The sequence below is a fragment of the Schistocerca gregaria genome, chromosome 2, assembly GCF_023897955.1.
Source record: "Schistocerca gregaria isolate iqSchGreg1 chromosome 2, iqSchGreg1.2, whole genome shotgun sequence".
Lineage (NCBI taxonomy): Eukaryota > Metazoa > Arthropoda > Insecta > Orthoptera > Acrididae > Schistocerca > Schistocerca gregaria.
The window spans coordinates 1006420807-1006448349 of record NC_064921.1 but is presented as its reverse complement, the minus strand read 5'-3'; positions in this window follow the sequence as shown (position 1 = coordinate 1006448349).

The window sequence follows — 27543 nt, the reverse complement described above, 5'->3', positions numbered from 1 at the left end:
AGTCACGTGTTTCATTGGCATTCTGTGTAAAGATTATGAACGGAATTTCTCTGAACCAACTGTAGTTAGCGTTTAGCACTATTTTTTTAACTGCTGGGGAGTCGCATTGTGTTGCTATTTCTGCCAGTACTTAATTTTGAAGGTGAGATTCATAATACACGATTGTTTCGTTTCCTGTGCGCAATGAAAATTCTGTCATTTTCTTTGTTTTACCAGGGTCATAGGTCAATGCAGAAATTTTCGTTTGTTTCAGCTTACATTCTTATACAGTCGACGTTAGAGTTTTTTTTGTGTACGGTTACGGTTTTTTTTTCTTCAAACAGTTCGCACTAGGCATGTCTACTGAGCGTGAAGTTATTGGTTCGCTTATTTATTTGTTACACACAGAGGATTCTTTCCAGTTTGCACAGATAAAGGCTACTCACAACCAGCAATGCTGCTGTGATGCAAAAGAAAAAAGAAAAAAAAACAGCAAAGAAGCTGCTTCCTCCAACAAACACAAGACAACTTGAGGTGCCGTGAAACCTAACACATACTTTCACAGAACCGTAATATATTCTAAAGACAGAAATAAATCCCGTCATCCACAAGGAGTGTTACGAAACATACGCATTCACTATATCAAACTGATTTCTCTTAAAAACGTAGCCACAGATGTTTTCTATACTATGGTAAATATCGGAGAGATTATGTAACGTGGGCTCCGTTAGGTGACGCCTTCACTACTTTCTTGGCCAGCAGCTATGAGTGCTATTAAATCGCAGACAGTGCACTACTAGGAAACGAGAGGAACTTGCAGAGCGCAGAATTCTATGATCCAGGTTGAAGTACTGTCACGAAGGCTTTTTGTAGCCATATAGTAATGACTGTTCTCACACACACTATAATTCCTGTACTGACATTGTAACATCCCTGCATCCCTCTATTCTGGTGGCAATTTTAGTGTTTTGGTCTTCTGCTAATACGAATGGGTGGTTGCCGCTGCAATACCGCGTGACCTTTCAGGGTCTACGAAAGCGTCTCGCTACAGACTCGCAAAGAACTACCAATTCACAGTTACACATCTCTTTAGCTGTTACAAATATTAACTGCATGTAAACCTGTTTCGGTAATATTTTGGCTATTGTACTTTTTGCGTAGCACTTAGTGGCAAACTTTGGGGTCGTCCTATTGAGAACCAAAATTAAATACTTCACTTTCGCTCCTCCCCTTCAAAAATCATTTTCATTTTTCGCGTTTTGCACGAACCGCAGCTGCTGTATTCGCTACAGAGTAACCTTAAGACATTTTCTCCTGGTAATGATTACTTCTGCTTCCTAATTCAATAAAGGTAGGAATTTGGAAGCCAATTCTGTTCATCATACTTTTAAATGTACGTCACGGCGCTTTTCAGTAAATGTGTTTTTAGTATTTAATAGCAAAATGGAACTCACAAGATATTTAACGACTTATTTCTCAACAATCACTGTACAAAACTTTTCAAATAAAAAAGGAAGTTAATTTTAACTCCAAAATTGAAATTATTTTATTCTTCAGAAACTAATCGAGTGAGTTACATCCCGCACTGTTAGAATGCACCCACCAAAGTTGAGTATGTACACATTGTTATGTAAATGAAACACAGAGACATAAAATTATATTCAATGACTTTTCCAGTTTTCTTTATCCGTTTTGGTCCTCTACCTAACACGCCAAAATTTCACAACTTCTTCCTTTATTTTCCGTCCCTCTTCATTCAGTACTCTTTCAGCTTCACACTATGTATGCTTTTTCTCTCCTCAGGCAGTTATGACCCTATCTTATTCTCCCTCCCGCCTTGGAATCTTTCTATTTTTAACACTTTCTTCTCAAAAATGTCTCTTTCTGTTAAAATTTCTTCACTTATGTTGTTTCCTTCCAGCCTTTCCTAACACCTTAACGCTAGGCTATTGTTGCCTTCTTGTCTCAGAGACGTTTAAAAATCTCTTTGGTTAACCTGTTGCCGTTCATTCTGTATAAATGTCCAAATAATAGCCGTCACCTCTTCCGTAGCGTTAAAATCCCTTGTTAGTATGAAATTTTATTTTAAAATTTTTGATATGTCCCAGAATGCTTCTACTTTACACGAATTTTTCTTATTGTCGTCAATAATTGAAGCATGACAGTTAAGAAGGGTATGCTGTTTTAACAAAGGTTTACTTTTTATTTTTACATTTCGCTGTGACAAGAGAGATTCCTACTGACTGGATTTAAATTCTGTAACGTTGTCTACTAAATTTTTATGAATGTAGAAGGTAATACCATTGGCACGCTTTTCATAATTTTTGTTGCTGGTGTACCCTTAAAAATTATGGGTTATTGGTTTCTGTAACATATCTTGAGTCTTGTATCGATAAATTTTGTATTTCATTCTCATCTAAAAGAATTTTGCTGTTTATCAATTTTTAATAATGTGTTTCATTCAAGAAAAATTCCTTTTTAACTTAAGTTTGGAAGGATACCTAGGATGCTCCGACTCATCCTTACTGCAGATGTTGGGACTCCCCAGAACCCTACGTCGCGACGCACTGCATAAAGTAATGTGGATTCCTTATCCACGTTATCACCTGGGGATTGCCTGCCCCGGTAACTGAGAGGTCAGCGCGACAGTCCTAAGGGCCCTGGTTCGATTCCCGACTGGGTCGCAGATTTTCTCGGCTCAGGGACTGGTTGTTGTGTTGTCCTAATCATCATAATTTCATCCCCAAAGACGCGCAAGTCGCCGAAGTGGCGTCAAATCGAAAGACTTGCACCCTGAGAACGGTCTACCCGCCGGGAGGCTCTAGTCACTCGACATCATTTACATTTACCTGTAGGATTTCCATTCTGCAATCGAAACTGTACATTGTACATAGCTCTCCAAGCTTTCTGCCGTTGGGAGTTAAGACTTCTCTTCCACCTTTCAGACCGAATGATGCGAATGCACTGCGCACTTACTGCAAATCACGAAAACATCTCGTGTGAGGCGAGGAAGCTCACATCGCTAGCAGTGGTGCCCTCCAGCAGGACACCGCCACACCCCGCACAGGCTATAAGCTGGTCAGCCACGCGCAAGCACTCCTTCGGACAACCGGGACAAGCTGCCTCATTTTGACCGGATTTCACCTTAAACCCTAAGCCGGGCCCTTCACAGGATACTACCATCCAGAGGATGATCGACCCAAGATTTTTTACGAGATAGTAATCTCCTCCCTCCTCTTTCCTCATGAGTAGCGAGATGAGGTCCCATGCTTGATACCACCACTGGTTTATGCAGAGCACGTTTGAGATATTTGAAATGAAAAGGTAGCGCTTTCGAGAATAAACTGTTACTGTATTGATCCAAAAGCACTTTCATCACAGTTATTTTTAACACTAGTGTGGCTGTCCTTTACGTGAATAATTACGAATTTAAATGTCAGTGACATGCCTGTCAGAAGCAGATCAATTGAGAATCTGGTGCAGAATTTCTTTCATAGACTCTTTATTTCTCATGTTGTCTACACGGTTCAGTCACATTAATGTGACCACTACTCACTTATGTTCGACGTCCACGTGCATTAATCACTCACAGAGGCAGGTGGCATCGCTAGCAGTGGAGGTATGCATATAAAGCGAGCCTTGCGGAGAGGGGTGGCGGAGGGGGGGGGGGGTGGTGGTGGGGGGGGGGGGGGGGACCGCGGCGAACCGCACAGTGGTTGTCATAATACACTGAAGAGCCAAAGAAACCGGTACAACTGCCAAATATCGTGTGGCACGCCCGTGAGGATGCAGAAGTGCTGCAACACGACGTGCCATCGGCTCGACTAATGTCGGAAGTAGTGTTGGAGGGAAGTGACAAAATGAATCCTGCACGACTCTCCATAAATCAGTAAGAGTGCGAGCACGTTGCAAGGCATCCGAGATATGCTGCGTAATGTTCATGCCTGGGAAGTTTGGTGGGCAGTGGAAGTGTTTGGCCTCAGAAGAGTGTTCCTGGAGCCACTCTGTAGCAATTCTAGACGCTTGGGGTGTCGCATTGTCATGCTGGAGTTGTCCAAGCCAGTTGGAATGCACAATGGACATGAATGGATGAAGGTGATGACATAGGATGCTTAAGGATCCCATATCACTCCAACTGCAAGTAAGTGCTGCAACACGACGTGCCATCGGCTCGACTATTGTCGGAAGTAGTGTTGGAGGGAAGTGACAAAATGAATCCAGCACGACTCTCCATAAATCAGTAAGAGTGCGAGCACGTTGCAAGGCATCCGAGATATGCTGCGTAATGTTCATGCCTGGGAAGTTTGGTGGGCAGTGGAAGTGTTTGGCCTCAGAAGAGTGTTCCTGGAGCCACTCTGTAGCAATTCTAGACGCTTGGGGTGTCGCATTGTCATGCTGGAGTTGTCCAAGCCAGTTGGAATGCACAATGGACATGAATGGATGAAGGTGATGACATAGGATGCTTAAGGATCCCATATCACTCCAACTGCAAGTAAGTGCTGCAACACGACGTGCCATCGGCTCGACTATTGTCGGAAGTAGTGTTGGAGGGAAGTGACAAAATGAATCCAGCACGACTCTCCATAAATCAGTAAGAGTGCGAGCACGTTGCAAGGCATCCGAGATATGCTGCGTAATGTTCATGCCTGGGAAGTTTGGTGGGCAGTGGAAGTGTTTGGCCTCAGAAGAGTGTTCCTGGAGCCACTCTGTAGCAATTCTAGACGCTTGGGGTGTCGCATTGTCATGCTGGAGTTGTCCAAGCCAGTTGGAATGCACAATGGACATGAATGGATGAAGGTGATGACATAGGATGCTTAAGGATCCCATATCACTCCAACTGCAAATAACCCATACAGAGTCTCCACCAGCTTGAATACTTCCGTGCTGACATGCAGGGTTATGGATTCATGTGGTTGTGTTATAACACACCCCTGCTTCCCGGGATTTGCGAAATTACAAGTATACAATGACCGTGAATTATAAATTTTTACCCTCGTCGGGATAAGGCATCCGAATCCGAAGTAAATAATTATTATTCCGCAGGAAAAACGAGACGTTATAACTTGATCGTTGTTGGATGAGTAATTTCATTCAATAACGATCGGAAAATGAAATAATGGAAATAATTTGGAAACAAATTTTGGCAGTGGAAATTTTGGCGAAAGAAATCATTAAGTTGTAAAATCAATTAAAAAATCGGTCGCCAGCTCAACTGATGAGCGACAGTACTGTTAACTATGTGTCAAAAAGTAAAGATTACCTGTTTGTAGCGCAGCAGGTGGAACGAGAATTTTTACGTAAGTGCTGTGTCAGGCTCAGTAGTAATTTAAAACAATGTCATAAAAATCTAACTACACTTAAACATTAATGGTTAACTTTCAATAAGTATTTTGATAATTAGTTTGTTCATAATTTTTCAGGTAAGTGCAATGCTGACAACACAGAAGTAGTCTATCTATCGAGACTTTGAATAATGGAGTGTCACTATGACTTTAAAATTAGGTATTTAGCACAGTATAATGTACTGATAATGAAATATATGGCCAATAATAGATTAACTATGTTTTGAATGATAGGTTGGATACGCCCACATAAGGCACGCGATCTCCACACGATGTGCTTACTTCATCGATTTCTTAGCCACTGGTGCCCCCAATACTTATCTTCTCACATTAAACACCTATCATCATTCCACAATCGCCATACCAAAATCGGATACGTCTAGCATCTTGGCTGTACCTTTACATAACACAAAATCTTTCTCCGTGTCATTCTCCATCTCAGCCATACGACTATGGAACACACTCCCCTGTGATATTCGTCTTATCCAGAACTACTCAACATTCAAGAGGGAACTCAAAACTTACATATTAGGGACGGTATAGCCACCGTTGTTGTGCCCCTCCCATCTCTTTCTTTCTCCTCTCGATCACAGCTTCGAATTTTACCATTCTATTTCTCTTCCTCTAACCTATCTACCTCTTATATATCTCTTTCACCCAATTCTATCGTCTTATGTCTCTGCTCGATAAGAATAACTCACAAGCTGCAAGAATGTAACGAGAAAATTGCCAACTAACAATGGGACTGACATTCACAAAAGAAAAGTATGTTTACTTATATACATAGTCACTATTATTATTATTATTATTATTATTATTATTATTATCATTATTATTCTTGATTGTTATAATTATTTTTTATTGTTATAATTATCATTGTACTACTGTTATAATCTCTATTTTTTTCTTTAACGTCAATAGTGCATAATACGAAAATGTCCTTAATGTTATGTAGAAACTGTAACTCGTTCAATCTGAGTATGCCTGGTTAGGTGTAAGAGAGGGCCTGAAGGCCCTAATCTTGCCAGGTAAAATAAATGCATAAATAAATAAATAAATAAATAATCCATTAATTGTGGGACTGTCAGGTGGAATAAGCTTTACAGTTTCATGAAATATCTTTGAACTAACTTCAGCTGAATATGCATTGAAATAAACCTTAATAATCAAATTTATTACTTCAGTCTATTATTAAGTTACTACGGTTGGCGTAAGCTTATTAAGTGCAACAATTAACTACGATAACCAGTCTGAAATTTACTCTTCACCGTCTATGAAAATAATTTGATAATTAACATATTTTCTCTTGATAATGGCGTGACACACTCGGTTCAATAAGGTAGGGATCGGAAGGAACCTGCTTGGTGTTATTGTCGGGTGGAATGCAACTGCAACACTCCTATTATGAAGTGCTTGTTATTAACTGTTCAACTTCAGAGAAAACCACAGTTACTGGCAAGCCTTCTACAATTTTATGCAACGAAAATTACGTAGATCTTACTTTCCTCGTTGTCGGTGGATCGACAGAAGTCCACGGCGGCGACACAATGTGGCAGCAGGCTTTTACCGTTGCGACTTGGGCCCACATTGCGCTTCACATTTAAGCCCTCTTTTGTTCAGCAGTGTGCCCGTTAATCCATAATAAGTTGCCCGGCCACGCTTCCAGGTATGCCGACCATTACTTTCCCGTCGTACTTAGATCCACACACTAGCCGTTAGACGTAACACAGCTAGGAATACCAGCACTCGACTGTACGTCTTCCTCCGAGCACGGCGTCACGGCTACTACTGCCCGCTGCCGCGCTCCCACACCCAGAGGCGCGACAAAACAATCTCTCCGACTTCAACGTTAACTAAACATGCCCTGGCTTGCCAATGTTAACTATTACATAATTTAAACATAGTATTTACAATACACTAGACAATACATCGAATACAAACCGTTTCATGTGTTAAGTAAGCGAAAAACTTCATAGCAAGGACTGCGTTGTAGCGGCACAGTGTCCACACCTTTACACGTCCATCCTCTCGATACAATTTGATACGAGACTCGTCAGACCAGGCAACATGTTTCCACTCATCAACAGTCCAATGTCTGTGTTGGCAGGCCCAGGCTTTGTCCTGTGCAGTCATCAACGGTGTAGGATCTTAGGCTCCGGAAGCCCATATCTCTGAAGGGTTTGCAAGTTGACACTTGTTGATGGAGCAGCATTGAAATATGCAGCAATTTTGGGAACGGCTGCATTTCTTTCACGTTGAACGATTCTCTCCTGTCAACGTTGGCCCCATTCTTGCTGGATCGTTTTCCGGTCGCAGCAATGTCGGAAATTTGATGTTTTACTTGATTTCTGATATTCATGGTACACTGGTGAAATATTCTTTCGGGAAAATCCCCACTTCACCGATACCTCGGAAATGCCGTGTCCCATCGCTCCTGCGCCGACTATAACACCAAGTTCAAACTTAAGTAAATTTTTATAACCCGCCATTGTAGCAGCAGTAACCGATCCAACAATTGTGCCAGACGGTTTGTAACGCCGGAAATGTATATCCTCCTAGTTCCATCTATTGTGCTAAAAGTTTTTTCTTATTTTGTCACCTGAAGGTATGACATTACTGTGTCTTTATATATATATATATATATATATATATATATATATATGTCGTTGTATAATTGGTTTGTTTTGTAAATATTATTTCTATTTTTACGCTCGGTGAGGCCTAGGGAAAACTATGCTATCGAACTATTACATCGATAGGTCGTGTGGAAAACCAAAGTGTTTAGAATCTAAATCTAAATCTATATGACTACTCTGCAATTCACGTTTAAGTGCCTGGCATAGGGTTCATCGAACCACAATCATACTATCTCTCTACCATTCCACTCCCTAACAGCGCGCGTGAAAAACGAACACCTAAACCTTTCTGTTCGAGCTCTGATTTCTCGTATGTTATTTTAATGATCATTCCTACCTATGTAGGTTGGGCTCAACAAAATATTTTCACATTTGGAAGAGAAAGTTGGTGACTGAAATTTCGTAAAAAGATCTCGCCGCGACGAAAAACGTCTTTGCTGTAATGACTTCCATCCTAATTCGTATATCATATCTGCCACACCCTCTCCCCTATTACGTGATAATACAAAACGAGCTGCCATTTTTTGCACCTTTTCGATGTCCTCCGTCAATCCCACCCGGTAAGGATTCCACACCGCGCAGCAATATTCTAACAGATGACGAACGAGTGTAGTGTAAGCTGTCTCTTTACTGGACTTGTTGCACCTTCTAAGTGTCCTGCCAGTGAAACGCAACCATTGGCTCGCCTTCCCCACAATATTATCTATGTGGTCTTTCCAACTGAAGTTGTTCGTAATTTTAACATCCAGGTACTTAGTTGAATTGACAGCCTTGAGAATTGTACTAATTATTTAGTAATTGAATTCCAACGGATTTCTTTTGGAACTCATGTGGATCACCTCACACTTTTAGTTATTTAGCGTCAACTGCCACCTGCCACACCATAAAGCAATCTTTTCTAAATAGCTTTGCAACTGATACTGGTCTTCGGATGACCTTACTAGACGCTAAATTACAGCATCATCTGCGAACAACCTAAGAGAACTGCTCAGATTCTCACCCAGGCCATTTACGTAGATCAGGAACAGCAGAGGACCCAGGACGCTCCCCTGGGGAACACCTGATATCACTTCAGTTTCACTCGATGATTTGCCGTCTATTACTACGAACTGCGACCTTCCCGACAGGAAATGACGAATCCAGTCGCACAACTGAAACAATACCCCATAGGCCCGCAGCTTGATTAGAAGTCGTTTGTGAGGAACGGTGTCAAAAGCTTTCCGGAAATCTAGAAATACGGAACCAACTTGTGGTCCCCTGTCGATAGCGGTCATTACTTCGTGCGAATAAAGAGCTAGCTGCGTTGCACAAGAGCGATGTTTTCTGAAACCATGCTGATTACGTATCCACCCAGAGGGTGTCTGGCTGGAGTAGGGAGGTGGGGCAGGTGTGTTGTGTGGGGCTCCCGCGAGTTGCCGCGCTTTCGGGGTTTGGTTCAAATGCCTCTGAGCACTATGGGACTTAACATCTATGGTCATCAGTCCCCTAGAACTTAGAACTACTTAAACCTAACTAACCTAAGGACAGCACACGACACCCAGCCATCACGAGGCAGAGAAAATCCCTGACCCCGCCGGGAATCGAATCCAGGAACCCGGGCGTGGAAAGCGAGAACGCTACCGCACGACCACGAGATGCGGGGTTTTGGGGTTTGGCAGCATGGAGTTGTGCTCGACTTGCTATGATAGTTTCTGACATGGTGTCGCGGACGGGAAGCATTAGCTGGCGCACATCAAGAGCCCGTGTCGCCTGGTGACCGTGTCGAGAAGAAGGCGCGCCAACATCCAGCTTCTGCATCAGCGACAATGAGTGACTGTCGCCACCTCCTCGAACGACGACTGCAAACCTTCAATGAGGCAACAAGGAAGACTAAAAGCACGTAAAGTTTTAGAACTGTATGGCAGACCTCCGCTTTTCAAACTGTTGCATCACAAAAATACAGCAACTTAGCATGAACCTTTGTTGCTCATTGTCCCAATTGCATTACCAAGCCGGGTCCCTTCCTTTTCTGGAATGAACCCGAGTGTCGTTGAAATTCATATGCCAGCATTAAAGTAATATTATTCCATTTCACTGTTTTAATTTCAAAGTTCAGTTAAAGTATTCATAGCTGGCTACAACATTTAGATTACAGAAGCACAAATTAAGAGAGCGCGTTCTGTTACCAAATTTTAGCTTACCTGTGCCTGCAGCTCGGCTAGGTACGTACTAAATGATGGTATTGTTAATTGTTCAGAATCATTTAATTCAAGTTCAAAGTTAAATTTCTTATTTCTAAATTGCGTAGATTCAAGTAGCCTATGAAATGATTGTTGAGGTAGACCAAGACTAACCTTATTTTACTGAATTTCGTAGTGCTTCAGAAACAAAGTTCACTATTAATTTCAGTCACTAAATTAACTTTCAATTTTCCGGTTTTATTAATTCTTTTGCTAAATTAAGTCAAAGTGTAGCGAAATTTATTACTTCTAACAAACATTCAGTTTTCACACAACACGTGTCAACCTTCACTTGCCACGCTTTTAGTGATAATTATCTGTGCATTAATCTTTCATTTTCAGTTATTATAGTAATTGTCCATAGGACTGGCGACCGTAATTTTCGCTAAATCTCAAATGTCCAATTAACGCCAATTAATTGTTAACGTAACGACCGCACTTTTACTTTCTTTATTAATTTTACCCTTTCTCAAAATTAATTTCCACCAGTTTCATTTGCATTTTTCCTTTCATTTAGATGTAACCCTTTCCTCCCTCTTTACCGAAAAATTAACTTCGGTGACTATTGCTTTTCCAAAATTTCCATTGGGTGCACCGTAGTTTAATTTTTCACTGTCATTAAGGTCGATAAGTGACGGGGAGGTTACAAGTTGCATACATAGGCGTTGCTGACCGCAGCGCCGTATACTGCCTATTATATGTCTCTGTATTTGAATACACATGGGTACAAAATTTTTTTGTTGGTACTTCAGTTTATGGTATGGAAACGGAGCGATTTATCTAACCTCCGGAGGACGCACCTTGTGGTTGTAGCCATGCTCACTGCAGTTCATCGGGGACGTAGGCTGCACTCTGCACGGCAGTACCACAGCTGGATGTCCATTCAGTGGCGAAAGGTTGCCTTCCCGGATGACTCACGTATTATGCTCCGTGGAACATATGGCTGTTGGCGTTTACGGCGTGAAACCTCTCAAAGCAAACAATCTGCAAGCTTTATGGTCAGTGGACAGTTTTCATTGTGTTTCCCGGATGATCTCGTCATTATGAAAGGTACAATGAATCAACACACTTATCGGTGGAGACGATGTTCAACCACAAGTGCAGTTTGTTTTTACTCAGCACGATATCATTTACGAAGAGGGCAATGCAACATGTGACACAGCTCGTAGAGTAAATGGTTGGAAGAGCATCAGAAGGAGTTTATCGTCGTCGAGCATATGCGCAAAACTATAGACATATATCTCTGACGTCAATCTGCTGTAGAATCTTAGAACATGTTCTTTGCTCGCGTATCATGTCATTTCTGGAAACCCAGAATCTACTCTGTAGGAACCAACATGGATTACGGAAACAGCGATCGTGTGAGACCCAACTCGCTTTATTTGTTCATGAGACCCAGAAAGTATTAGATACAAGCTCCCAGGTAGATGCTATTTTCCTTGACTTCCGGAAGGCGTTCGATACAGTTCCGCACTATCAACTGATAATTAAAGTAATCGCCTACGAAATATGAGGCCAGCTGTGTGGCTGGCCTGAAGAGTTTTTAGCAAACAGAACACAGCATGTTGTTCTCAATGGAGAGACGTCTACAGCCGCTAAAGTAACCTCTGACGTGCCACAGGGGAGTGTTATGGTACCATTGATTTTCACAATATATATAAATGACCTAGTAGATAGTGTCGGAAGTTCCATGCGGCTTTTCGCGGATGATGCTGTAGTATACAGAGAAGTTGCAGCATTAGAAAATTGTAGCGAAATCCACGAAGATCTCCAGCGGATAGGCACTTGGTGTAGGGAGTGGCAACTGATCGTTAACATAGACAAATGTAATGTATTGCGAATAGATAGAAAGAAGGATCCTTTATTGTATGATTATATGATAGCGGAACAAACACTGGTAGCAGTTACTTCTGTCAAATATCTGGGAGTATGCGTAGGAAACGATTATAAGTGGGATGATCATATAAAATTAATTGTTGGTAAGGCGGTTGCCAAGTTGAGATTCATTGGGAGAGTCTTAGAAAATGTAGTCCATCAACAAAGGAGATGGTTTACAAAACGCTCGTTCGACGTGTACTTGAGTATTGCTCATCAGTGTGCGATGCGTACCAGGACGGGTTGACGGAGGATATAGATCCAAAGAAGAGCGGGGCTTTTCGTCAGAGGGTTATTTGCTAAGCGTGATAGCGTTACGCAGATGTTTAACCAACTCAAGTGGCAAAAATGGTTCAAATGGCCCTGAGCACTATGGGACTTAACATCTATGGTCATCAGTTTCCTAGAACTTAGAACTACTTAAACCTAACTAACCTAAGGACATCACCCACATCCATGCCCGAGGTAGGATTCGAACCGGCGACCATAGCAGTCACGCGGTTCCGGACTGAGCGCCTTAACCGCGAGACCACCGCGGCCGGCCTCAAGTGGCAGACTCTGCAAGAGAGGCGTTCTGCATCGCGGTGCAGCTTGTTGTCCAGGTTTCGAGAGGGTGCGTTTCTGGATGAGGTATCGAATATATTCCTTCCCCCTCCTTATACCTCCCGAGGAGATCACGAATCTGAAATTAGAGAGATTCGAGCGCGCACGGAGGCTTTCCCGCGAACCATACAGTGACTGGACCACAAAAGGGAGGTAATGACAGTGGCACGTTAAGTGCCCTCCGCCACACACCGTTGGGTGGCTTGCGGAGTACAAATGAAGATGAAGACGTAGATGTGGATGTAGACCCCTGGCACCAGACTCCCCCGATTTAAACGCAGTCGTCAATCTGTGAGACACTTCAGTCGGAGTAGTCGGGCCGTGGATCCTCAACTGTGTAACCCAGCGCAGTCTACGGCACTCGAATCGCCATGGCTCTACGTCCTTGTCCGTACCTTCCAGACTATCTATGAATGTCTTCATGTCTGCGCTGTGGAGAGTGGTTTTTCAGGCCTTTGACAGACGATCACATTAATTTTACTGTAGAGAGTAGTTAGAGGCCATACTGTCTGTATTTTGGAACCATTCTTAAAGGACAATGGTGTAATTTATGTAACGGCATAATTGTGCGTGGAAATATCTTGCAAACACGTATGTAATTTACTAGAGACGACTTATGTCGGACAATTTTCTAGTTATCTCCTTGCATCATAATTGCAAGAGCGCAACATTACGTGTTGATTTCAGTCACTACTAGCTGGCTACTTCTTTCGCCTAAGTCAGACCGCTCTTCTCCTCGGCCCAAAGAAAATCTGTTCCAGAAGAGAGACACGAATGGTCAGTTGTCGACCCTCGTAGCGATCTGCTCTCAGGGTTTGGCTACTCCGCATTTCTTCCGCAAAGATGCTCTCGAGGAACGGAAAGAGTCCAGGAGAAAACTTACCAGCTCACCAACGTAGTGTCTTCCCAGTTTCGTTATCTGAGTACCTTTCCATTCACAACGTACATTTACAATCATTGTGCAATTTTTCCCTCCTTTTCCTTAATCTGAAGTAATCTGTGACAAAATTATGTCAGACATTGATAACACACTATGTAAAGATAACTGTGAGGCCTCTTTGTTACTGTATGGAACAAGATCAACATTATGGCCACGTGGAACCGGAAACTTGCAGGCTCATTAAATTAACGAAGTACAAGAAGGTAAACCAGTTTCGCATTCAGTTGTAGTGGAAACAGTTTTGAGACCGTTTCTATCAAAAAAATGGACAACTAACGATGGTCTGTTTTACCCAGAGCGTACCGCAGTTGAACAGCGTTTGTTAATCTCTTGACAAATTCTTATTGGAGGACAAGAATCAACAGAACTTTAACGAAAGTAATGCTCATTCGGTAGAGTCAGCACTGCTTTCAAGGTTAAATGTGGAATATGTAAATATACACTCCTGGAAATGGAAAAAAGAACACATTGACACCGGTGTGTCAGACCCACCATACTTGCTCCGGACACTGCGAGAGAGCTGTACAAGCAATGATCACACGCACGGCACAGAGGACACACCAGGAACCGCGGTGTTGGCCGTCGAATGGCGCTAGCTGCGCAGCATTTGTGCACCGCCGCCGTCAATGTCAGCCAGTTTGACGTGGCATACAGAGCTCCACCGCAGTCTATAACACTGGTAGCATGCCGCGACCGCGTGGACGTGAACCGTATGTGCAGTTGACGGACTTTGAGCGAGGGCGTATAGTGGGCATGCGGGAGGCCGGGTGGACGTACCGCCGAATTGCTCAACACGTGGGGCGTGAGGTCTCCACAGTACATTGATGTTGTCGCCAGTGGTCGGCGGAAGGTGCACGTGCCCGTCGACCTGGGACCGGACCGCAGCGACGCACGGATGCATGCCAAGACCGTAGGATCCTACGCAGTGCCGTAGGGGACCGCACCGCCACTTCCCAGCAAATTAGGGACACTGTTGCTCCTGGGGTATCGGCGAGGACCATTCGCAACCGTCTCCATGGAGCTGGGCTACGGTCCCGCACACCGCTAGGCCGTCTTCCGCTCACGCCCCAACATCGTGCAGCCCGCCTCCAGTGGTGTCGCGACAGGCGTAAATGGAGGGACGAATGGAGACGTGTCGTCTTCAGCGATGAGAGTCGCTTCTGCCTTGGTGCCAATGATGGTCGTATGCGTGTTTGGCGCCGTGCACGTGAGCGCCAAAATCAGGACTGCATACGACCGAGGCACACAGGGCCAACACCCGGCATCATGGTGTGGGAAGCGATCTCCTACACTGGCCGTACACCTCTGGTGATCGTCGAGGAGACACTGAATAGTGCACGGTACATCCAAACCGTCATCGAACCCATCGTTCTACCATTCCTAGACCGGCAAGGGAACTTGCTGTTCCAACAGGACAATGCACGTCCGCATGTATCCCGTGCCACCCAACGTGCTCTAGAAGGTGTAAGTCAACTACCCTGGCCAGCAAGATCTCCGGATCTGTCCCCCATTGAGCATGTTTGGGACTGGATGAAGCGTCGTCTCACGCGGTCTGCACGTCCAGCACGAACGCTGGTCCAACTGAGGAGCCAGGTGAAAATGGCATGGCAAGCCGTTCCTCAGGACTACATCCAGCATCTCTACGATCGTCTCCATGGGAGAATAGCAGCCTGCATTGCTGCGAAAGGTGGATATACATTGTACTAGTGCCGACATCGTGCATGCTCTGTTGCCTGTGTCTATGTGCCTGTGGTTCTGTCAGTGTCATTATGTGATGTATCTGACCCCAGGAATGTGTCAATCAAGTTTCCCCTTCCTGGGACAATGAATTCACGGTGTTCTTATTTCAATTTCCAGGAGTGTATATATCCATAATTCGGAAAATGCAAGTTTCTGACTTGGAGGTTTGGCCCGACATTACATTGTATGTAAACAGTGAGCTGAGTTTCATTAAGAATTAGTATTCGGGAGTATGATAACCACAGATCAAAGTAAACTTGTTCAGCAGATAGAAAGATAGATTGCCATACCATATTTGATATAGGTAGGAAGCAGAACAGCTCTCGAACTCAGCCCTGATCAGTGAACGGAGAAGGATGACCATTGGCTGTGTAAAAGAAGTAAAGCTGTAGAGAAGCCAACGGCAACCCATCTTTTTCAAAGGAATTGCATCCTTTGTGTGCACTTGATGAAAACGTAGGACATGCGCCTGTTACAAAGCGCAGAAATATTGCACACATTTCCACCCAAAGCTGTGAAATACAGGAAATGAACGTAAAATGAGTCGGAGAAATCACCTGAAATGAGGAAGGTACCGTAACTTTTAATCCTCTGTTGTAGACGATAGAGGAAGGTTGTCGACGCCCAATAGTTGTAGTCCTCTTGTCAAATTTCTCGATTGGGATCCAGTTCCCTATTTAATTCATATCGTATAAATTATCTCAGAGTTTGATTTTATATGTGCACTCGTACTTGAAACGATCTTATTTCCGCTGGTGTGAGAGACACGAGTAACTTCATATAAGCAGTACTGTCCACCAGTCACAATCGACAAAGGTAGGAACAGACGTTCATGTTCAGAAAGTTCAGTAATTACACAGCAGCACACGATCAGCAACCGTTGGAGAGACGTGGCGATTATGTAACAAGCTACTGATCACTGATAAAGATAATTGCAGAGAAAACCATTAAATTGAGAAGAATAAGAATATGTTAAATAAAGGCATCATAGAGTTACATTCTGAGCATGACAGTTACACAGGACATTGGCTCATTGCTGCTACACAGGCCGTTGGTAGTTACATGTATAATGGGGAAAATAAAAATGACCCAGGAAAATATTTACAGTAAGACTTAAGCAGGTTTGACCCTTTTAATGAACATCATAGAAGATGGTGGAAATGGCCATCACTGACGTCGATGCAGCTTTGTGTTTGTTTATCGGACTGAGAAGTATGCCTAGCACTTCTGCGTGATACGCAGCAGCAGCAGTGATTCTAGTGTTCGGCTGTAGACAGTGTGTGAGGATTGTTTAAGTACACCTGACCAATTTGCCCCAAAGCTGCAAGTCACATGAAGAGAGATTGGGCGATCTATATGGCCAGGAGATTGTACTGCCCCTGCCCATTGTCCTGTCTTCACCGTATCCCTCGTGTACTCGTGACAAGTTTGTCAAGACGGTGTGCTCTGTTTCTAGGACTTCCTGAAAATGTTCGTTCAGTTACTCAGATACTGTTATTTGATCCATATGCGGATTAAACAGTTTCTGGACATACCAGTTAGCATTACAATTTGATGAATGAATCGCGATATGATTTTTACACCAGGATTGCACACCAAACACAAATCTCGAGATTATGTAACTGGATCTTTTAAAGTGCAGAGGGAGATGTGGTGTATTGTCGGTAAGCTCACAATCCTTGCCATACTGAACCAAACCTCATCTGAAAAAACCAAGAACTGAGAATCGAAATGTCTTGGTTCAACTTCACTCTGGAACCACCGATCGACTCTCACACGAAAGAACGTCCGGAAACTAATTCGCGCGCAACATTATCGAGATAGATGCAGGTCGTCATGAGTAACGTTTCGACACTACGATCTTTTAATTCCTACTTACACTGACGAACAGCGTACAGATGTCGTCGGGTTTGTCCCTGGTGATCGTTCAGTGGAACAACCCTTTTCGAATAGCAACAACTTTTTGTCACCACACGCCCGATTCGTGCCGCTTTGCCACTACAGCTTTGCACTACAGACTTTCCTGGGAGTTTTGCTAAAACACTTTCTGTCTTAATCTCTTCCCATGAATTGTGCTTTGCATAACACTCGAAAATGAAGAATCGCTATTTAGAGTGAGCATGACTGGTGTTGTATTCTGTTGGTAACCAAATTCTTTTCCCCTCCCACTCGATCAGTTACACAACACCAAGAAGGAGTTGTGCGAGATAAACGAAAGATGGTACGAATCTTCCTGCATCTGGAACAGGTCTATTCAAATTTCGAGCCAATCGCATAAGACTGTTGCTAGTAGCGCCCCTCTGAGGGTGCAAATCACATTTGCCTTAAATACATGTTGTAATAGTCGTGAGAGTTAGTTCGAGATTGGACGTGGTGATGTTAGTCAAGAATGTCTTTAATGCGACAAATACACCTTATCATCACCTGGCTGAAGTAGATCCTGCAGTAGAGCTACGAGAAGCTGCAGGTTCCTTCTGCAATACTGCAGAAAGACTCGGCAGGAATGTAGGCACTGTACATGACTGCTGGCAGCGATGGTCTTGAGAATGGACGGTAGTAAGAGGACCGGGCTGTGGACGGACGAGCGGAAGATCGTCGTAATCGGCGTAAGGTCCTGGCACGTCGTACTGCATCTGGAGCAGTAGTTTGAGCAAAATTTGGCATTTCAGTGACACAAAGAATTGTTACAAATCGATTACTTCAAGCACAACTCCGAGTCAGATGCCCTGTAGCTTGCATTCCACTGACGCTAAAGCATCGCCATTTGTGACCTCAGTTGTGTCATACGAGAGCTCGCTGGAGGGCAGACAGGAGATCTTCTGTGTTTTCTGATGTAAGCTCGATCCTTCTCGGTGCCCTTGACGGCCGTGTGTTGGTCGTAATGAGACCAGTTGAGGGCGTGCAACAAACCTGTCTGCAAACTAGACACACTGGACATAACTTGGAGTTACTGTCTCAGGTGCGATTCGTATGCCAGCAGGAGAACTCTCGCGGTTATACGAGGAGCGCTGACTGTAAATTTGTACGTCAGTCTGGAGATTAGACCTATTGTAGTGACATTTTTGAACAACGCACCAGTGTTTTTTTTCCAGTAACCAACAGGATAACGCTCGCCAACATACGGCAGTTGCTCTATGGGGTGTCGACATATTGCGTTGCTTTGCTGGATCACCAGAACGGTCTCCTATCGAACACACATGGGACATCATCAGGCGATTATTCCAGTGTCATCGAAAGCCAGTATCAATTGTCCATGTATTGGCCGACCAATTCAACAGCATGGAACTCCATCCCACAAACTAACATCCTGCATCTGTACAACATAATGCAATCAATTTTGCAGGCCTGCAGTCAACATTCTGTTGACTGTTCAAGCTAGTGGAGGCTCTATAATGGTGTGAGGCGTCTGAAGGTGGAGTGATATGAGACCCTTGATACGTCTAGATGCGACTCTGACTGGTGACACGTACGTAAGCATTCTGTCTTATCATTTGCATCCATTCATGTCCATTGTGCATTCCAACGGGCTTGGGCAAATGCAGCAGGACAATGTGACACTCCACACATCTAGAATTGATAAAGAGTGTCGCCAGGAACACTTTTGTAAGTCAAAAAACTCCGTTGGCCACCAGACTCCCCAAACATGAACATTATTGAGCCTATCTGAGATGCCTTGCAACGTGCTGTACAGACGATATCTCCAATCCCCCCCAGCCCCACTCATACTTTTACGAATTTATGGACAACCCTGACGGATTCTCCAGCACTACTTCGTCTGCCTCGACATCTAAGTGGTCAGAGGGACAGGATGCAATGGATAGGGGCACAGATTCGATTCCCGGTTTGGTAGGAGATTTTATCTTCTCAAAGATTGGGTGTTCTGTTGTCCTATCATCATAATCTCATCCGAATCGACGCGCAAGTCACCGAAGTGGAGTCACCTAAAAAGATTTGCACCGGGCGACCGGTGTAGCCGACGGTAAACCCTAGCCACTCGAAATTTTATTTTCAACACAACTTCAAACATTAGTGGAGTTCACGACACGTCGTGTTGCGGCACTTCTGCGTTCTCGTGGGGACCCTACACAATATTAGACAGGTTTACCAACTTCTCTGGTTCGCCAGTGTGTATGTCTTGTGAGGTCACAAAGAACACATGTAAATGTAAGTGCATACTCATCATCAGAAAAAAGTTTAATACTCGATAGAAGGCTTTTAATGAGCTAAAATAGGACTCTTCGAGTTAAGTGACTGAAGTCGGATTCTGTATCAAGCCTCACGCCTTCTGACCTGACCTGAACTGAGAGCGCATCGCCAAAGGAAAAAAAATACGGTACATGAAGCACATAAAAGGGAGTACAAAAGTGAAAATGTTAGGAACTGCAAAATGCTAAGCAGGAACGGGTAGATGACATATGATGGATCTAGAAGCACATTTTACTACTGCGAAAACTCACCATCTACAGAAAAATTAAATAGGCCTCCGAAGGAAAGAAAACCACATTCATGAATATCAAGAGCTCAGATGGGATTTCAGTCCTCATCACTGTAGAGAAAGCTAAAAGGTGGAAGGAGTATAAAGAGGATGTACACAAGGAATATGAACTTGAAGACAATTTTATAGAAATCAAAGAGGTCATAGATGGAGATGAGGTGGCAGATACGACACTGCCAGAATAATTTGGTAGAGCAACTGAAACACCTTTTCAACTCTGCGAGAATAATTTGGTACAACCGTGAAACACTTAATTCGAAACAAAGCCTCGAGAGTAGACGGCATTCCGTTAGAACTACGGATAGCGTTGGAGAACCAACATTGACAAAACGCTTCCATTTAGTCAGAAAGATATATGAGGCAGGTGAAATACCAGCAGAGTTCAAGAACCATACAGTAATTACAATTCCAAGGAAACCAATTGCTGACAGGTGTGAATATTATCGAACTATCAGTATAGTAGGTCATGGTTGCAAAATATTAACACTAACTCCTTACAGTAAAAGTGGCAAATCCGACCTGAGGGTAGATCAGTTTGGATTCCACTAGGAACATGAGGGGCAGTACTGACCTACGACTTCTCTTAGGAGACGGACTAAGTAAGGCAAGCCTACTTTTATTGCATTTGTAGACTTACAGATAGCTTTTGAGAATGTTCAATAGAATACTCTCTTTGAAATTCTGAGGGTAACAGGGGTACATACAGGGACCAAAAGGCTACTTACAACTTGTACCGAAACAAGAGTACCATTATGAGTCGAGGCCTATGATAGGGAAGCAGTGGTTGAGAAAGGAGTGAGACAAGGTTGTGGCCTTTCCCCAATGTTACTCAACTTGCGCACTGAGCAAGCAGTAAAAGAAGCAAAAGAAAGATTTGGAGTAGGATTTATAGTCTTGGGAGAAGAAATAAAAACTTCGAGGCATCTTCAGTTGTTCGGTGTCCTGCCGGATATCAGCGTCGTTCTTGCACGATATTTCGGTAACGTAGCTCGTAACCTTCATCAGGTGCGACCTGAGGTTGCTCCTCGAGTAGACCTGGTCCAGTATTTATGTCTGTGGCCTTCCCCTTCCACCGGCCGTTTCAGGTGTTCTCTCTGTGGACCACGCCCATACGCCGTGACCTGCTGGAGCGCTGACGTTCCGTTTTCCGCCGGCTGCGGTTCTGGGCGTTCCACCTGTGGTCTGTACCCTCCAGACCCACACCTGTGTCTTCTATCTTCATCCTGGTGAGTTTGGAGTTCTGTCTGGTTTGCCAGGCGTTCTCCCTGCGGTCCTCTCCCGCTCACTGCAATCTTCTGGAGCGACGCCCTTCCGTTTTTGGTTCGCTGCGGTTCTGGGTGATTCCTCTGCAGCCCGTCGGACCCGTTTCCAGACGTTCCATCTTCTGTCCGGAGACCCTGGCACTCTGACTGGGGATTGTTTTCTATATCCACACCTACAGTTCTTCTATTCATGGTGTGCTGCAGATGTCCCCATTGCTCCTTTAACAATTCCAGAGCAGGATCCCAGCCTCTGCTTAGCTGGTACCCCATGGCACCCATCATGAGATATTCAGTTGCTTTTATCTCTGTCGATTCCTTTATAATACTGTCCCAAAATCTGGGGTTCTGCGCTAGAATCTTGGTTTCATCACAATTCGTGGCATGACCTAGTTCTCCACAGTTTTCAGCAATGGCTGATTTCGTCACCTGTCTTAATCCTGTGTGCCTTTGATGTTCCTTGCACCTGATATCCACTGACCAATGTAGTACATGCAACACTGGCAATGTATTTTGTAAATGCCTGTTTTCTGTAACCCCTAAGTCGTCTTTACCATTTCCCACCATCACCTAATCTTGCTGCATGGACAGAAAACACACTTGATATTATGTTTACAGAGGATTCTACTGATTCTGGCAGAAACAGAACCTGCATAGGGCAGATACTTCGCCTTCTTTGCTTTATCTTGCTCTGCTTCCTGTGGTGTAGTGACTGGTTGGAGCGCAGTCTCAATTTGTGTGGTAGTATATGCATTTCTGCAGAACACTGTTTTCCAATGCTCTATTTCCGTTAGTAGATTCTCTAGGTGCCCCTACACACAATTGTCAGTAATATTGGGGTACCTACGTATGCAACAGCCAAGTACTTGAAAGATCTGCTGTCTCCATATAGCTGGCCGAAGTGGCCGAGCGGTTCTAGGCGCTGCAGTCTGGAACCGCGCGACCGCTATGTTCGCAAGTTCGAATCCTGCATGGACGTGTGTGATGTCCTTAGGTTAGTTAGGTTTAAGTAGTTCTAAGTTCTAGGGGACTGATGACATCAGAAGTTAAGTCGCATAGTGCTCAGACACATTTAACCTTTTTTTGTCTCCATATATGGGGAAATGTGTTCACCACATCTGAAACTCAGAAGAGTTCCAGCAACACCTCAAGTAACTATGCACCATAGACTTGGACATCATGGTTAGTTTTGATGTATTATCATTGTTCAGTAGGTTCCCACTGAAAGACTCACTAGCATTGAAAGCAGAAAAATTTGACGGTGCTCTGTTGAACCTGTTCAGGCATAGGCTGACACCACCGTATTTCCTGTGTGGGAACTAATAATACGAGTAAACTGAAGGTGTAGTTATGGGCAACTCACTGTCTCCTGTTGTTGCCAACATGCTAATGGAGAGATTTGAGGAGAGCGCATTAGAGATAGTCAGATATAAACCCACATGCTTCGTCAGGTATTTGGAAGACACCTTCATGATCTGGCCTCAAGGGAAGGACAGATGCAATGAGTTCCTTGAAGATCTTAACTCCTGCCACCCAAATACCAAGTTCACCATCTGCTGCTACTCAAATATCAAGTTCACCATAGAACTGGAGAAGCGTGCCCATCTGTCATTTCTGCATTTACTAGTATAAAGGAAAGCAGATGGATCAACTGGCCACAGTATGTATCGAATACCCACACGCACTGATTTATATCTTCAGGCCAGCAGCTGTCATCACTCCACACAAAAGTATGGGGTTCTTAAGACATTCGTCCATAGATCACGTATCCTGTCAGACCAGAGAGTCTACCAACGGAAATAGAACATCTTAATACAATGTTCTGCAAAAATGGATATACTATCAAACAAATTGAGATGCCACTTCAACCATTCACTACAGCACAGGTTCCAGAAGCACAACAAGATAAAGCAGAAAAGTTGGCGTATCTGTCCTGTGCTGGTTCTGTTTGTGCCAGAATCAGTGGGACCCTCCATAAACACAAAATCAAGCGTGTTTTCGGTCCATCCAGCAAGATCGCGGGACTGATGGGAAATGTTAAAAACGAACTGGGGTTGCAGAAACCAGGAACTTACAATATACCTTGTTAATGTGGTATGTCCTACATTCGCCAGACGACAAGAACACTGGATATCAGATGTAAGGAACATCGAAGGAACAGGTGACGAAATCAGCCATTGTTGCACACTGTCTAGAACAAGATCATGCCATTAATTATAATGAAACCAAGCTTCTAGCAAAGACACTCTGTTCTATTAGGGAATCGATGGAGATAAAAGTAACTGACAATGTCATGAAGCGCGACATGGGGTACCAGCTAAGCAGAGCCTGGGATTCTGCTCTGTTGTTGTTGTTGTTGTTGTGGTCTTCAGTCCTGAGACTGGTTTGATGCAGCTCTCCATGCTACTCTATCCTGTGCAAGCTTCTTCATCTCCCAGTACCTACTGCAACCTACATCCTTCTGAATCTGCTTAGTGTACTCATCTCTCGGTCTCCCTCTACGATTTTTACCCTCCACACTGCCCTCCAATGCTAAATTTGTGATCCCTTGATGCCTCAAAACATGTCCTACCAACCGATCCCTTCTTCTAGTCAAGTGATTCTGCTCTGGAATTGTTAAAGTAGCAATGGGGACAGCTGCAGCACTCCATGAATAGCAGAACTGAAGGCGTGAGTCCAGGAAACGATCCACAAACAGAGTGCCAGGCTCTCCGGACAGAAAATGGAACGTCCAGGAGCGGGTCCTACGGGTACCGACCGCAGAGGGAACGCCCAGAATTGCAGCGGTCGGAAATCGGAACAGCAGTGCTACAGCAGGTCGCGGTGAGCGGGCGCGTACCAGAGAGGGATCGCCTGCAACCGCTGGTGGACGGGGAAGGCCACAGACATAAATACTTTACCAGGTCCATTGAGGAACAGTCTCACGTCACATCTGATGAAGCTTACGTCGTACGTTACAGGAATATCGTGCAAGAACGACGTTGATATCCGGCAGAACACCTGACAATCCAAGATGTCAATATATCACCGGGAAAGCCTGAAGAGTTACAAAAACTTAGAGGTTTGCCAATAACTCTATAGTTCTGTCAGTCACAGCAAAGGACTTAGAAAAGTAGTAGAACGGAATGGACAGTATCTTGAAAGGAGGGTATAAGATGAATATCAACAACAACAAAACAAGGATATTGGAATGTAGTCGAGCAGGTGATGCTGCGTAAATTAGAAAAGGAGACAAAGTAGTAGATGAGTTTTGCTATTTGACAGTAAAACAACTGTTGATAGTTGAAGTTGAGAGGGTAAAAAATGTAGTCTGGCAATTGCAAGGAAAGAGTTTCTGAATAATACAGAGGTGACAAAAAGTCTTTTCTGAAAGTATTTATATGGAGTGTAGCCATGTGTGGAAGTGAAACATGGATGATGAACAGTTTAGACAGGAAGAGAATATAAGGTTTTGAAATGTGGTGCTACAGAAGAATGCAGAAAATTAGATGGGCAGATCGAATGACTATTGAGGAGACACTGAATAGAACTGTGGAGAAAAGAAATTTTGTGACACAACCTGACAAGAGGAAGTGATTAGTTGATAGGGCACATTTTGAGATATCAAGGGATCACCAATTGAGTAATGGTGGGAATGAGGAGGGGGTTATGGAGCAAAAAATTGTAGAGGTAGATAAAGAGATGAATACAATAATACAATAAGCAGATTCAGGAGGATGTATGTTGAAGTAGTTACTCTTAGAGGAAGACGCTTGCACAGGATAGAGTATCGTGGACAGTTGCATCAAACCAGTCTTTAAACTGAAGACCAGAGCAACAAAAACCTTGGAGAGGAATCAAGCAAAGGATACGATCTGTAATCGTAATACGTCTAGCCTCTCCATCTTTAATCCAAACAAGAAACGGCTAATGTTTTTCATGTTAATAAATGATCATGATGTGTCAGCTAACCTGATGCAAGTCTCTCGCCATATAACTACTCTGGCGAGCTGAGTGTTTTATTCCTTTTGTAATCAAGCAGTTCTTCACTTAGTCTTACAAACCTAAGTTGATGTTCTTCCAGACAAGTACATAAGAGAAAAACGTGGGGTGGTCACGGACATTAAAACTTGGAACCTTACTAGTAAAAACACTAACCTCTAGATCACACTGTTAGTTTGCTGTTATCGATGTAAAAAAAAATGGCTCTGAGCACTGTGGGACTTAACTTCTGAGGACATCAGTCCCCTAGAACTTAGAACTACTTAAACCTAACTAACCTAAGGACATCACACACATCCACGCCCGAGGCAGGATTCGAACCTGCGAACGTAGCGGCCGAGCGGTTGCAGACTGGAGAGTCTAGAACCGCTCGGTTCTACACTCTCCAGTCTGCAACAGCTCGGCCACCTCGGTCGGCTATTGTTGTCATATTAGCTTTTATTGCAATGAGATTAGACAGTTACAAAGGCCTTACATCACGCCCAATAAGTGTGTTGACTATTGGATAAGACATAATTCGACGGATGAGAAACTTAAAATTTAATAAAATCAGTTTGCGTATAGTCGAAGAAATAGTCGCCGAAGTATTCCGTGTCTGAAGCAGCAGAAGACAAAACAACAGCTACATTACCAGAGAAGATAGCTGTACAGATACTGCCTGCGAAGCGATATTGTCAGAGATAGTGCATGTACAGACGCGTATTGGGTGGCGGTGCTCCACTTGTGAGTGTGCTGGAGTGTACGCTGTTACGGCCTCTTCAACCTGCTTTCCGAGCGTAAAAGCGACGGTGCTACGAGCCCAACCACGCAACCATTTCGTCTTGCTGAGTAACGCGTTGCTGCGTGACAACATTAGCCAAGTTACTCATCAGACAAAACCAAGTCGTTGCACAATACGTCTAACGTTTCGCTGGGTTCAGTACTAATACTTTTCGTGCATTAGGTGACCAACATGCTTCGCTTAGACGAATGAATGCTGTTAAATCTTTATATCGTGATTATTTTACGCAATGGATTGGTTTGTTGTATTTTCTTCGAAAATGTCATTTGTGAGGTACCTAATAGATATTTCAATATGTGCCCTCATGAAAATTGCTAAGCACATTCTCCATGCCTTTACGAATCATTCGTATGACATTTGATTATTCGTACACATATGAACATTGTCCTGTTTGTACATATAGAGAAATTAGTACGGCCTGTAGAGAAATAATCGCTCATGTCAGATGAGTATCCCTAACAAGTGCAACAGGATCGATGACATGTCAAGTCGGACAAAAGTTAGAAACAAACGCTATTTTTTTCCTTTTTTTTCAAAGTCCAATTGGTAGCGAAATGTAAACCACAGTAAAACTCGAAAACGTTTTATTTGCAACGTTTCACTATACCTCCAATGTACTTTTCAACATAGCCGTCGTTCCGACATTCGTTGTAGCATTATAGCATGGTACCACCTTCCCTGTACCTTCGTCACAGTAGGCAGTTGTCTGTGTTCCCCACCAGTTCCCAAAGCTGGTCTGAGCTCATTGTCTGTCCTAAATTTCTGTCCTCATAGCTACCCGTTAATGTGAGTGATAAGATGAAAATCAGGGAGCCAGGCCCGGACTGTATGGGGGCTAATCTAACATTTCTTATTGAGAACGCCGTAGAGCGTGTTCGTTGCATCAGACGCATGTGGCCTACAATTTTCATGACACTGACGTTCTATGGACTGCAAATCAGGCGAAACTACTCAGCAGGACTTGAAACTTCACGTTTCACACTTTATGGGAGACACGGTGGTTCTAGGCACCTACACATGCCTGCTTGAGCACAGAACTGAAAATTGCAACGTGACGCAATAGTCGGGCATACTACAAAATGGTTGCAAAATAAATGCGTAAATATTCACGTGATTTTCACTGTGTTTTTAATTTAGCGACCGATCAGTGGTTGAAAACAAAGGCCATTGTGCATATGAAACGATTTTACAGTTTGCATGAAATGTTTTGAGATCTATAGTAACGAATAAATGACAGTAAAGAAACTAACGAGAGAAGTAAATATTGCAGTAGACCATACTCGTATTTCGGGATTATTGTGAATTAACCGGTGCAACTTCGAGAAAATATTTTACTCTTCGGTTAAAATAACTTTCTTATAGACAGTTCGATGAGTTGAGAGTGAGGAGGGGTGTTACCCGTCGCTGTTACGGCTATTTTGCGACACTTCTAACATGCTGTGCCTCATGAAATGAAATCGTATGGCGTTGTGGGACGAGAGGCCCCATGCGGGGAAGTTCGGCCGCCATATTGCAAGTCCTTTTTTGTCGACGCCACTTCGGCGACTTGCGAGTCAATGATGATGACATGATGATGAAGAACACACGACACCCAGTCGTCACGAGGCAGAGAAAATCCCTGACCCCGCCGGGAATCGAATCCGGGACCCCGTGCGCCGGAAGCGAGAACGCTACCGCGAGACCACGAGCTGCG